The 14,084-nt window shown below is 34.0% G+C and overlaps 1 protein-coding gene across 2 annotated transcripts in view; it reads left to right on the top strand.

Annotated features, from left to right (window-relative positions):
• The window catches only part of LOC138335272 (uncharacterized), a 51,545-nt gene that overhangs the window by 653 nt on the left and 36,808 nt on the right, over positions 1–14,084 (top strand). The window contains exon 1 of one of the 2 annotated variants that reach the window (XM_069284282.1): positions 7,475–7,784. The exons of the other annotated variant lie outside the window; for it this stretch is intronic. The gene's annotated coding sequence lies outside the window, so the exon portion shown is untranslated. Of the gene's footprint in view, positions 1–7,474; positions 7,785–14,084 lie in introns of those variants that run through there. 2 annotated transcript variants of the gene reach the window in all.

Genomic DNA, 14,084 nt, shown 5'->3' on the forward strand with positions numbered 1-14,084 from the left:
ACATAATGATATAAAAGTAAGCAACATTGAAATACATTTGTATTAAGTTATCAATATTCAATAAACAGGTAGTTGATACATCATGTAATCTAAATAAATTAATGAAGCATTTTCATTGTTAGCAATTTTAAACATTTTAAATGATAAATACAACTTTGAAGAAATTATTATAACATTTCAATTTTGAAATTTTATAGAGACATATATGTTTTTAACTTGATATACAGTATAAGCAACTGATTACCTGCATAATGAAAAAAAAATGTGAGCTCAGCTGCCATGGATATAATACTAGTACTGCTGTCATGAATGTTGTGTTAAAATTATATTTCTGGTAGGCTAATTATAAATAATAGATTTCTTCAGGCATGATTACAAAATGATAGATTTACTCAGGCATGATTACAATTTTATGTATATAGCTTTCAAATAAACATATTGCACAAAAAAAAAAAAATGAAAATTGCCTGTAGTACTAGATTTATTTCTATACTTGAGTACTCAAATGAGGTAGTACATTATACATTAACTATGTATGTGTACTGTTAAGACTGTCTAGACTACAAAAATATCTGTGACGCTGTGACCTCTATGTACATAAACAACAGGTAACCGAGGAAATCCTAAGATTATTATATCCAGTGTTGTTTACCAGGGAAGGTCGTCTAAGGTCAGGCCCATTTTCCTCCTGACCAAATGCCACCTTCCTCTTGACCAAAATCTTTGTGTTGGATTGAGTAAATGGTACCAAAGCATATAACCATTGGTAATATTTCTCCATGTGTATTTCACATGAAATTCACATGAAAAAATTTTAAAAATGTAAATTTCACACAAATTTCATGTGCTTTTCATGAACATCACATGAAATTCATGTGAAGAAATATTGCTGGTGTAGGGCAATGGGAACATCAAGTGTTATTCATTTCTATCCCCCAGGGACCTATAGGGGTAACGGATGGGGCCGTTGGGTTGGGGTTGGGAAGGTAGAGAGATAGGCGACAAGCTAAAATTTATTTACGGTTACATGTACACTTATTGTTATTGTATATGCATTTCAGCATCAAACGGCTTTTGTCAGAATACTGAGGTAGAAATGTGGTTATTTTGACTCTAACATACAGACATATGTATATTGTACATGTGAGATGGTAGCATACAGACATATGTATATTGTACATGTAAGATGGTAACATACAGACATATGTATATTGTACATGTAAGATGGTAACATACAGACATATGTATATTGTACATGTAAGATGGTAACATACAGACATATGTATATTGTACATGTAAGATGGTAACATACAGACATATGTATATTGTACATGTAAGATGGTAACATACAGACATATGTATATTGTACATGTAAGATGGTAACATACAGACATATGTATATTGTACATGCAAGATGGTAACATACAGACATATGTATATTGTACATGTAAGATGGTAACATACAGACATATGTATATTGTACATGTAAGATGGTAACATACAGACATATGTATATTGTACATGTAAGATGGTAATTGTATTGTATAGCAAGTACTTGTAAATGTACATGTTACTTACAGATGATGTAGTCAGATAGCTAAATGTACAAGCACTCACATTGCATGTGGAACCATCAGAACAACAAGTGGGAGTTAGGTAATAAGAACTTCTTTGCCTTTCTTATGCATTGATCAGAGGGAATAACAAATATTTATTGTTCCTAAGACAATATGTGGATGTAGAAATATTTTTTGAAGTCTATGGTTTTCTCTTATACATGCACATCAGACAAGAGCTTGCGTACAATTTTTTGTATAAACAGCACAGAATTCTATAATGTTTGAAACTATTCACCCCTGAAATCTTATAATGGCCTGTCCCAGATCTAGAAGTCGAAGATTCCAAATGTGTCTTCAAGGGTGGATGGGTTAGAGAATGTTGAATCATCCTGCTTTATATTGAGTCCAAAAAGAAAACCATGGACTGAGGGGGGAAACCAGAATGTATATTGGGACATAGGGCACTTTGTAATACGAACAAATATGATACACAAAACAGAGATACAAAAATTATTCGGTAGATGCATTTTTGATTGATTGTTTGGCAGCATTTTTATCCCGATATAAATTTGTCTATGAATATTTATGTGAAAGTGAACATATCCTTTTACATTGAGCGGCCTACTGTCTGTTACACTGCGCATGCATTGTGTATGTGAGGAAACTCACTTCGAGATCTGTTGTTTTTTGCCCATTATTAGTGCGGGGAAGTCATGCGATCAAACGATACCATATATGGTTTGAGTTTCAAATAAAAAAAAACATGCTGTAATTGTTTTAATGCACAGTTGTTTTGTGGTGCAGTACTCGCAATAGCATTCTTTATCCTTCCGAAAATATATTTTCGACCAAAGACATACATAGAGTAACATACATGTCACAGCTCATCCTAGTTCTATCAAAGTTTGTCAAACACCGACACTATCTATACTGAAAAAATCTTTTTCTAGAAATATATATAGAACTTTTGTGGGTATGGTGAATTAAACTGCAAAACAGCCAGTTCAGTAAAATGTTAAATACAGCACAATTTTCACACCTGAAGGGTTCTGTTTAAAATATCTTCTGATCATGTGTCCCCAACAGCTAAAGATTGATGACGCCATTTATTATGAACTTACGATAAATAAGATTGAACTATTTTAAATAGATGATACTCCTCACTATTGTATTAAAATGCTATATTACTCATATTTCTCATTTATTCTAATTTCAGCACATTTAAACCATTTCAAATGCAAATACTCGATTGCATTAAAGTATCTTAACCAACAGAATGTAAGCCATAATGGGAGTTTGCTGGTAAAAAATCACATGTTTTTTATCGATTATGTTATCTGAACAATCTTATGCATTCTGGGAATTTGTTCAGCCATGACGATCAGTTGTCATGGATACACAGTCACATGATAATCTTCCAATATACCAGCTGCTCTTTATTTATAAATACAGGTGTTTTTACAATATTTTGAATTGCATGGTGATGTTTGTTGTGCACTAGTAGTTCAAGTATGGTGTTTAACTTATTCACCACTGACATTTCACAATGGACTGATCTAGTCCTTGATCTAGAAGAGTCTTCAGGGTTGAACAAGTTAAAAGCCTTGAACTGCAAACAAAAAGTTAAAGAATAAAATATACCGGTATATTCATATTAGCATAAATAATTGAAGTTGTGAAAGTATCTGGTATTCTGTGCTACTGTAGTATATTGGATGCTATCTAAATTATATGTGATGATTTGTTGGAGCTTTTACAGGAATACTCTTCTACATTCAGCGTCATACAGTGGTTTTTTTTTCTGATTTGATAGAAACAATCCTGTGTCAAATTGCATATTTAGTAGAGTTTTGGCCAGTTGTCACTTCCTATCTGCAAACATAGTAGAGTTTTGGCCAGTTGTCATCTCCTATCTGCAAACATAGTAGAGTTTTGGCCAGTTGTCATCACCTATCTGCAAACATATAGTAGAGTTTTGGCCAGTTGTCATCTCCTATCTGCAAACATAGTAGAGTTTTGGCCAGTTGTCATCTCCTATCTGCAAACATAGTAGAATTTTGGCCAGTTGTCATCTCCTATCTGCATACATAGTAGAGTTTTGGCCAGTTGTCATCACCTATCTGCAAACATATAGTAGAATTTTGGCCAGTTGTCATCTGCTATCTGCAAACATAGTAGAGTTTTGGCCAGTTGTCATCTGCTATCTGCTAACATAGTAGAATTTTGGCCAGTTGTCGTCTCCTATCTGCATACATAGTAGAGTTTTGGCCAGTTGTCATCTGCTATCTGCAAACATAGTAGAATTTTGGCCAGTTGTCATCTGCTATCTGCAAACATAGTAGAGTTTTGGCCAGTTGTCATCTGCTATCTGCAAACATAGTAGAATTTTGGCCAGTTGTCGTCTCCTATCTGCATACATAGTAGAGTTTTGGCCAGTTGTCGTCTCCTATCTGCAAACATAGTAGAGTTTTGGCCAGTTGTCATCTCCTATCTGCAAACATAGTAGAATTTTGGCCAGTTGTCATCTCCTATCTGCAAACATAGTAGAGTTTTGGCCAGTTGTCATCTCCTATCTGCAAACATATAGTAGAATTTTGGCCAGTTGTCATATTTCCTATCTGCAAATATATAGTAGAGTTTTGGCCAGTTGTTATCTCCTATCTGCAAACATAGTAGAATTTTGGCCAGTTGTCATCTTCTATCCTTGACAAAGTGGAACAGCAAAACAATGTAGGGGTGGAAATAAACATGTTATTTTTTCTTCCAATTTGTGTCAGTTACCTCTCTCTGACGTACATTACTTGCACTTACTTATACTTACACAATGTGGTGAGGGTGTTGGGAGGGGGATTGGCTGGCATCCATTCTGTTCTTACATGACGTTCACAGTCTTGTCATTCATCTTATTTGTTTGTTTTGACATACTATTTGATTGAGTAATGTTTATTTTGAGTCTACATAGATAACAAGATAATTTTCAAGCAGGGTCCAACGTCATCAACATTTATTAATTTTAAGGAATGTTCGAGGAAAGCATTACAGAAGTATGCATCTAACTTAAACAGTTTTTCCTTATGATTTTGTAATGTTATTCTATATATGAAGAATTTTTATTAGGTAGAAATTCCTTTAAGTTAGAAAGGAATGCTGATGGCACTGGGACCATGTTTCCTTATGAAAGGTCCTAGATTCTGCTTCATTCATATGAGCTTGTTGACTTTTAAAATTTCAACAGTTGTGTTACATGAATGGTCCATGAGGTAGGTTATGATTTCAAGTTTTAGCTTTGATGGAACTGATCGATGAAATTGTTGGATGGATATACAATGATAATAAACCTGTCTGTGTTTGTGTATTAGACTTTAAGGTGCAAATATTTTATTGCAGTATATTGCAGAGTAGCTTATGATCCTAACAATGGCGTAAGCTGGTAATGGTAACATAACTACCTACGATTGGAGCACCAGATGTAAACATGCCTTATTCAGCCTTGTTCAGATTAGCCAGGGTGTTTGAACTGTCAGATATATGTAAACTTTGGTGGAGATTAAAATCCCACTGAAGTCTGTATGACAATGTGATCATATATAGACACACTTTATCAGAAATAAATTATAGCTGCAGCTCTGCCATTTGGTCAAATCGCCACAGGAAGTGTCCTCTTCACGCTAGCTATTTAACTAGTTTGTCGTGCTGGTGGTTTAATCTGTGAATAGGCGTGTCACCACAAATCTGTCAAGTTCCTGCACAGACGGTTATGATACATGTTATAATTATTCATATTTTTGTAAATCGTATTTGCCACTCCCAATTGTCTGTGTGGCGAATGTTTAGACTTTTATCATATTTTGTAATTGGTACTCCAGGAGTCATTATACAGAAGAATTAAAAAAGCTGGTCTCGTATTTGTAATTGGCACCTCTCCTTTTCATTATGGAAGACAGGAAAAATGGTTATGTGAATCTGTTTGTGTCCCATAATATATAAGCATGAGACAACTGCAGTACTGGCATACAACTAGAATAAAAACGGCTTCAAGCCTCTTGGCTTGATGTGATAGCTTGTGAACAAAAAGTAATTACCAGAAAATGAGGAATTGGAAAGATATGATCTGGATGACTGTAAATGTCTGCATTGTGGAATACTTGTAACACATTAGCCTAGACAATTTTTGATGATACAGATAAACAAAACTAATTTGTTCTCCATACAATAACAGTAAGGTAGTCATGTCGATACTTTTAGAAGACTAAGATGAATTTGTTTAAAACCTCTGAGAGATTCAATTAAAGCACTGTACAATTACGATGCATAATTTGTCAGTTAAGTGGATTTGGGTTTGTACAATTAAAATAATCATATTTAAATCGAAAACTTATTTTGAAAAAAGGTTTTCTGAACAAGAAGAAATTGCTGGTCTGAAATTAAATTGAGGACCCTGGATCTAGTTTTTGTATGAATCAACTCCCTCTAGATTAACATAGTTAATCAATCGGGTTTACAGCACAGTTCAGGTTTATTCGTAATTTTAAGATATTAAGAATTTATTTTTATTTCTAAAAAAGATATTTAAAAAAAAAACTCAATAGGATAAGACATCAGACATAGCCTAGTTTAAAGTATTTATCGAAATATACCAGATCTTCTTCCAAGGTAGAAAGTTGATTTTCAAAATAAGTTGCAGTAATTCTGTTTCAACAGAATACGTACTGTAAATAATTTATCTTGAGTAAATGGACTAGTGTCTGTAGATCCCATCAGCTTGTAACAATCGGTATGTACCTCGTGTAGTACCACACATGTAGGCTGATCATTACACGGTTGAGTGAATCGGCTTCACTTTGTTGTTGTACTTGTAAGCAGGAAAACACTCAATCAATACCTGATGGGTATATCATATAAAGGTCTAAAGCTGTGGATGAAATAGTCATATGCGTATGTTTGTGTGGTCGGAACTTCTACACAAGATATAGATATTAAATTATTTGATGCTTTCAATTGAAATTGATTATCTCCCCTTGCTCTAATAGGATTCTTTTTTTATGATTTTTGAATTGTAAAAATGTGCAAATTAGGTTATAGTGGTAGAGAAAAGAAGAAAAGCAAATTATCTATAAATTCTGTTATCAAATTTTGATGGTTAAATATTTTAGTATTATAAGCATATATATAAGGTTCAGATGTCCCAATATTTTACCACAATCCCATGCAGTCACAGGTTCATATCCCAATGTGGAGCAGTTGCCAGGTACTGACTGCTGGTCGGTGGTTTTTCTCCAGGTACTCCAGCTTTCTTCCACCATCTAAACCTGGCATGTCCTAAATGACCCTGGCTGTTAATAAGATGTTTAATTAATCAAACCAAAAAATAGGTTCTTGGCATATTAACTCATCTACCCCTGAAGACATATTTAGACTTTTCTAAATCAAAGACTAGACCATTCCATTGCGAAATTTCAGTGGTGAATTAATTAAGTTTCAACCAATGATGGATGTAGTTTACATGCACATTGAATGTGAAAAATGGATGTGAAGTCTTACTACGTGGGTTAGTTTATTGGATGATTGTGTTGTGAATTTTTTATGTATCAAGTCAAGGTTGTCTGTGGGTAGCTAACAGTTGAGGAAGTTATGCCACATGGTATAACATTGAGATAGGATGCTGTGAACAGCTGACAACTGTTTATTAAATCAAACATTATTTAGATTTATTAAACAGGATATATAGTCACAGAAAACTGTCTGATGAGCAGATTTTAAATCTGTGCTTAAATCTTGAGCGTAGCTAGACCTTTGCCCTTTGGTTGAATATAAAAAATTTGCCTTGTTTACTCTTTAAATGCAGTTTGTGTGTAATACTGTGTACTTTCCCACCGTGCATGCACACACACGCATCATGTAGAGTCGTAGTAGTAGCACTATCTATATTTGGCTAATTTACAACAAACCCAGTCTGTATCTGGGATCTTACGCCAGTGCCTGTGTACTGGGTGCTTGAGTCATCCCCATTACTGTATAAATTCTTGAGTGTTGGAAATCGGAGGAATAGTGAAGTGTTACTACTGCTTGTGAATCTTATTTTTACCGGACTGTGTTTTCAAAAAAATATATCAGTTTTAAAGAGAATCTTCACACCCTAAGATGTTTATTTTGTGATTGGAATATTTGCTGTTTAATTAGTGCCCAAGGATAAGATAGCATCAACTTTTTTTTGTCGATACACAGGTAAGTGGAAATAAAACGTAACTTTCATTTTTTGGACTAATTGCTCATTGAAACCTGTTAACATACATAGTAGAGGAGTTACAGGCTAATTTCTTATGTGTATTAATATGCCATGTATGTAAGTGTATGTTTTTATTCTTTTGGTTAAAGTATGTCGTCTGCACGCAAGCTGACATTCCCAAATTGTGTAAGTAATATATGTAAAATAGAATCAGTAATTAACTGGGTGAACATGTACAGTCATAAACTGTTGTGGATCAAATAATTAATATAGAATAACATAATTATATCAGATTCTGCATGAATAAATGTTGAAATGTTTTGAAACGCAAGCTTTTCAAGTGTTATGTGCAAAAGGCCTGTCCCATACACTAAAAGCAATCTATTTTCTCCTGCAAATTCAGCTAGTTAAGTCAAAGCATTTTGTCTGAGACGGTAAGATATGGTCATTATTCTTTTCAAACAAAAGTTAAGAATTTTGGTCGCTCTTCGCCAAGGGGAGATAATTTGGAAAAAGAACCTTAGGGCTGGTGCCAGTACCAGTTCTACTCAATCATACTACCATTTTGTTATGATAACAGAGTTTCGGCACAGCTTTAGTAACTGATGTCCATAGGTTTGTTTGGGGGCCTGCTGTGTTTACAGTTTACCAGTTAGATACATAAGAAATTGCTGACAGTATGTTTAGATTAATCATTACAATCTCTGTTTGTTCTTTATTGGGAGGTAAGGAAACAAATTGGACTGAGCTGAGCCTGGCACTGAGGCCATTATAAGTAACATTTTACCAAAATAGTTCTGATGATGTCTGCATGATGACAACACTTTACCAAAATAGTTCCGCTGGTATCTCTTGGCAACACTTTACCGAATAGTTCTACTGATGCCTGTTGGCACTTCACCGAAATAGTTCTGCTAATGCCTGAAGGCAAGCATTAATTATAAGGCTTGTTTGGTGAAGTTATATATAGCCATCAGATGCTACAAAGAAGCTCAGCCTGCCTAAAAAATAGGCTCATGGAACTTAAGCTCATTCCACAAATGTAACATAGAAGCTTCCATAATTTGTCGTAAATTGTGCTCATTTGGAAACCAGCCTCCAATGACCCTGAATGTGGATTATAGCAACTACAGAATGGTTTTATGCATGATGAAGTCTTCAATAAGATCTACTCAGAGGAGCTGTACTGTTCCCTAATTTTGGACTCAATAATCTTGCATCTCTTTCACCAATCATGATATGTCAAGGTTATCTTAGGGGCAGGTAACAGGGTAATGCAGGTTTATCTTCGAGATCAGCATGGATCCATGCAGGGGTCACAGGTCAAAGGTCAATGTGCTGGTTTAACAGAGTTTGATCTAATAAGGTCATGCAGAGGTCACTACTATGTAAGAGGTAGGTGGGGCATGCATTGCAGTAAAAGGTAGAGGGCAGAGGTCACATAGAGGTCAATGCAAGGTTTGAAGATGCCAGAACAACATGGGTAAAGTGTGATTAAGTGTTGATTAGACCACATTCTGGTGATTATGACATTACAAAAATCACATCAAAACATGATATGTCACAAACACCAAAAGGTGGGACTGATCAATGGGAAATTGTTCTTTATACAAATGTCATTTTGGAAAACCAATGTATTAGTGCCTTGTAATATCCTGCCATGATTACAGTGCATCAATTTTGAAATTTTTTCTTCATAACATTTTTGTTACCCTCTACAATGTGTTATATTGAGCATTTAAACCTAAGATAGAGTTGGGAATTAGTTTTAGGTTAAACATGTATGTATATTGAGGCAAAGATAAAAGCTTCGGCTGTGAACATGGAAGTTTACTTAAGGAGCTCAGTATATCATACCTACTTTAATTTACTGTATGAGAGTGCTGATCCTGAGGTTTTCCTGTCATTACCCAGGAATGTGTGTAGTAGACACCTCATCAAATCTAGACAATATACCTACCCCGTTTTATCTAACTCTGTACACAGGGGGTCGAGGGGAGCCACGCCAATAACATGCTACATAGCCCCATCAACCATGGGTATGGAAGGTATTAACTTTGGGGTGGCGAGGAACATGGATATAGCTATACTCACCAGACATTTTTAATTGTAGAACCTGCTCTAAGAAACGTTCGTCCAGGGCAAGAAACTTTTTTTTGAAAACCAAATTTGAGATATAAGTCTAATTTTACCCAAAACACGGTAATTAACATTAAAACCGGGCAAGTTTACACCAATTTTCACTTGTAGGGGAGCATATTTTACTGGTCTTGGGCCATCGGATCTGGGATATTTCTTGCCATGTTCAGGTTGGCTGTTGGTGTACTATAACCTTGTACTCTAAGGGGCTTCTTCCTGCATTTGTTTACTCTGAAGTAATGAATTTTGTAAACAGTTTTGATTCATCAAATTTGAGTCACTTTGAAATATCAATATACATTATACATGTTAAATTTACAATATTACTGTAAACTTGACTCCATTTCGTGGCAGTTTAATTAACTGTTTTTAAGCCTAGTGACTTTTTGTGGCCATTTGATGTCACAATGTACAGCCATATGTGTCCCATAGTACCTTCATTCATTTGCTATATTGTTTTTGCTGTAGAATATTTTCCTGATCGCTCGTGAAATATTCAAAAATTAATTTTATGGAAAAGAAATTTACCGTATTCAACCCAATAAGTGCCCCTCACCCTAATTAAGCTTCAATTTCACTTGCTTCGAATTAAATACAAACTGAAAATTTTAAAATTGTGTTAGTATCCATACTGATATCTTTTGTAAATTGATTTATGGCTTACTTTGTAGAATATTTTATGAAAGTCTAGTCCAAATTTGTTCCTTTTAAGCGCTCCCTTATTTGCTTCAGATTTTTAAGCACCCTGGGCATTAATTGGGCTGAATACGGTATTTGGTTTACAATTACATTAAATAAATAACAGAACTCCCCCTGTACAGTATCTATACTACAAGACACTTTCTCCAGTCAGATACAGAAACATATACAGACCATCTGTCCCACATTACTGTATACTGATAGGAATATAGCTTCTTATTCTGGGTCAGTGAAAAGCAATCGTCTGTTTCTGTAATTAAGATCTAGTCACGCATGCTATAATACACACACACAGGTACATTCTGTCTGGAACATGTGTAATATAGAAATGTAAATGTATTTCAACTTCTGTTTGTAGTTTGTTTGCCTAATAACAACTGTATGGACTTCCAAATAACACAAAATGGTTAAAGCTGATCAAATGTTGTGATGGGAATTTGTTATTTTGAAGTCAATGGTATTATGGTAACACAGAGAGGCATTAAAATCAATGAAGTGCAAAACAAATGGACTTCGGATAATCAAACTCATGGATTTTCTCCCCCTAGGATCAAAACTGTTTTATAACTTTTTTAAACAAGTCCGATATAATACCGTCCGGTCCTAGAAAATGGAATGCAATTTTTAACAATATAGATCATGAAACTTGGTGTAAAATATATAAAATTCCATTTAATGTTACAACAAATGCTAAACTACAGTGGTTCCAATATAGATTAATCCATTATATTTTGGCAACAAATTCATTTTTGTTTAAAATCAGAGTAGTTATCTCCCCTCTTTGTGTACTCTGCAATACTGAGCCTGAAACTATTACACACTTGTTATGGGAGTGTGACGAAGTGCAAGGATTACTTGAAAGTTTTGACACATTATTACAAGCTCTCTTAATTCCCTTTTCTGTTAATAAAAAATCCTTTCTTTTTGGACTCTTGCATGAAAATTATCTCCATAGTAATAGAGTGGACAATGAAATTATCATAATTATAAAGCAATACATTTACAGAATGAGATGTTTACACAACTCATTAAGCATCAACGCTCTTATCAACACAATTAAAGACCATTATACAATTCAAAAATATATTTCAAATAGTAAAGATGAAAAAGTAAAACTTAAATTTGAAAATGAATGGAGAAAATGGGAAAAACTAATCAAGTTATAATTGCACTTTGTCACACATTTACTTTATTAAACTTTTTAAATCCATATTTATAATTTGTTTATTTTATTTCATTTTATCCCCCCCCTTCCCCTTTCCCTGCACAAAGCCGAAATAGCTTTTTTTTTTTTTTTTTTTTTTTTTTTTTGATTAAAGATTTTTTATACAGTTATAATTGTTCCTCCGTCTCCATCCTACCTAGACTCTTAACTTTTTTTTTCTTTTTTCTTTCTTTTCATTTTCCTTTTTCTTTCTTTATAACTCTATCACTTTTTCTTTTTCTTCTAATCCTGTCTTTGATTCCTTTCCTTAATATTCAGTACAATATAATTTTTCCCCTCATCTCCAAACTCCTAATTCGTATAATTTTTTCTACGTATGTACTAGAAATTTAAGTTTTGTATTTGTATGTATGTGAATGTATATGCATGTGTTAAATATATGAGTGTATGTTTTTTACGTAAGTATGTATGTGTTTGAGAGTCTATTGAGTGTATTTGTATATTTAATTGTACTGAATGAAAATCACGAATAAAAAGATAATTATAAAAAAAAAAAAACAAATGGACTTCGGATAATCAAACTCATGGATTTTCTCCCCCTAGTTTGCATCCTGTGAGAGGCTGCATGGTGTAAAATCAATGATCTCAGGTTATCAACCCTAGGGGCCCTTTTAACTTGCTTGGATGATAAAATCAATTTGAAACTGAATTTTTATATCCAGAGATTTACTTGTTTTTGATGCATTTTCTTAAAATGTTCAGAAATTAAGCATTTTATACATAATATCAATGTTAAGGGAAGAATGGTCATTTTCATTTCGGACTATGATGAGGTATGGATCAAAGAAGTTGATCATGTGAGTGCACTGGTAGCGTGATACTGAAGAACATTTCATCTCCTGAATGTTGTTTTGATGAATAATGCATGAGGATACTGGAGTGGTCATCTCTCAATTTTACGACAGATGGATGGAGTGTCGCCATAACCTGGTCGAAGGGAAAATATTGATCTAGATAATACTGTCTGGGCTTCCATAGGAGCATAGAGGAGATTAATAAGATGGATGAAAGGCACACAACAATCAAGTTAAAATAGTTGATGAGAGCGTCTAGGTCTTCTGTTCCGTTTTGAGGTTTATAGATTGTATTTTAGTTTGTTAAATAATCCAACTTGTATGTTTGATACGATATTCAAATTTAATCAACTTGTATGTTTGATACGATATTCAAATTTAATCACCTCCTACAATCAGTTACTCATTCAGTAGATATTAATATGATACCAAGTTACCTGGTAATCATTTCTTAAAATCAGTTACTGTTTCAGTAGATATTAATATGATAACAAGTTAATCACCTCCTACATTAGTACAATCAGTTACACATTCAGTAGATATTATTATAAAAGGTGCAAGATACAAATATCTCAATTCTTTTAGGATAGGAAAAAAATGATTCTGAACATTATCGCTTAATTACCTGGTACCCTACGATGAGCCTTTTAATTTGGTCAGTTCCTTCAAATACAATCAAGTATTTTAGCACTGACTACGTTGCCAGAAATTAAGCCCAAGTATGTCATGGTATTTTCTTAGTTGAAAATATGATATGTATCGGGTATACTCTACAGTCAAACTTGCCTTAGCTACCACCTATGTATAAAGACCACCTGCTTAATAAATCACTTTCTTAAGGTGTCATATGACCAATGTCTATACAATTTGACCTGTGTATAATGACAACCTGGCTATAATGACCTCTTTCTCTGTGTCCTTTGGATGGTCTTTATAGAAAGGTTTGACTATAATTCAAAATAATTTCATAATGCCTTTTGAGGTTGTTTACTAATTATCCCAAGGACAACTTGCGACGGAGTGTAATTTTCACTTTTTTAATTATCAATAGAAATCTACCCAGGTAACACAGATTTGATCTTATCCTGATGTTAAAATCCCAGCATGTTTCTGATTTGCTGTCCCGGGTGTGCCTTGACTGGAATATCCTAATGTACTTGTGTTTTGTTGATTTTGTGACACATATCTTGATCCAGGACTCCTACGCCTGCTATTCACATCCTGGTTAACTTGCTGACTGAGGTATTTTTTAAATGAAAATATTTCAGGTCCAGTAGATATAAGCTTAAAATGTTAATACATGTATTCCACTTTGAATGAAATCTTTCAGGATGAATTTCAAAATTTTTGCCTACAATTTCTATACATGTATTGGTTGTATATGTCTGATGGGCAAGGTTGAGCAGGTAATAATATCGCAATGTGGAAATCAGCCCACTTTC

Source organism: Argopecten irradians, chromosome 11 (genome assembly GCF_041381155.1).
Source record: "Argopecten irradians isolate NY chromosome 11, Ai_NY, whole genome shotgun sequence".
NCBI classification, from domain to species: domain Eukaryota; kingdom Metazoa; phylum Mollusca; class Bivalvia; order Pectinida; family Pectinidae; genus Argopecten; species Argopecten irradians.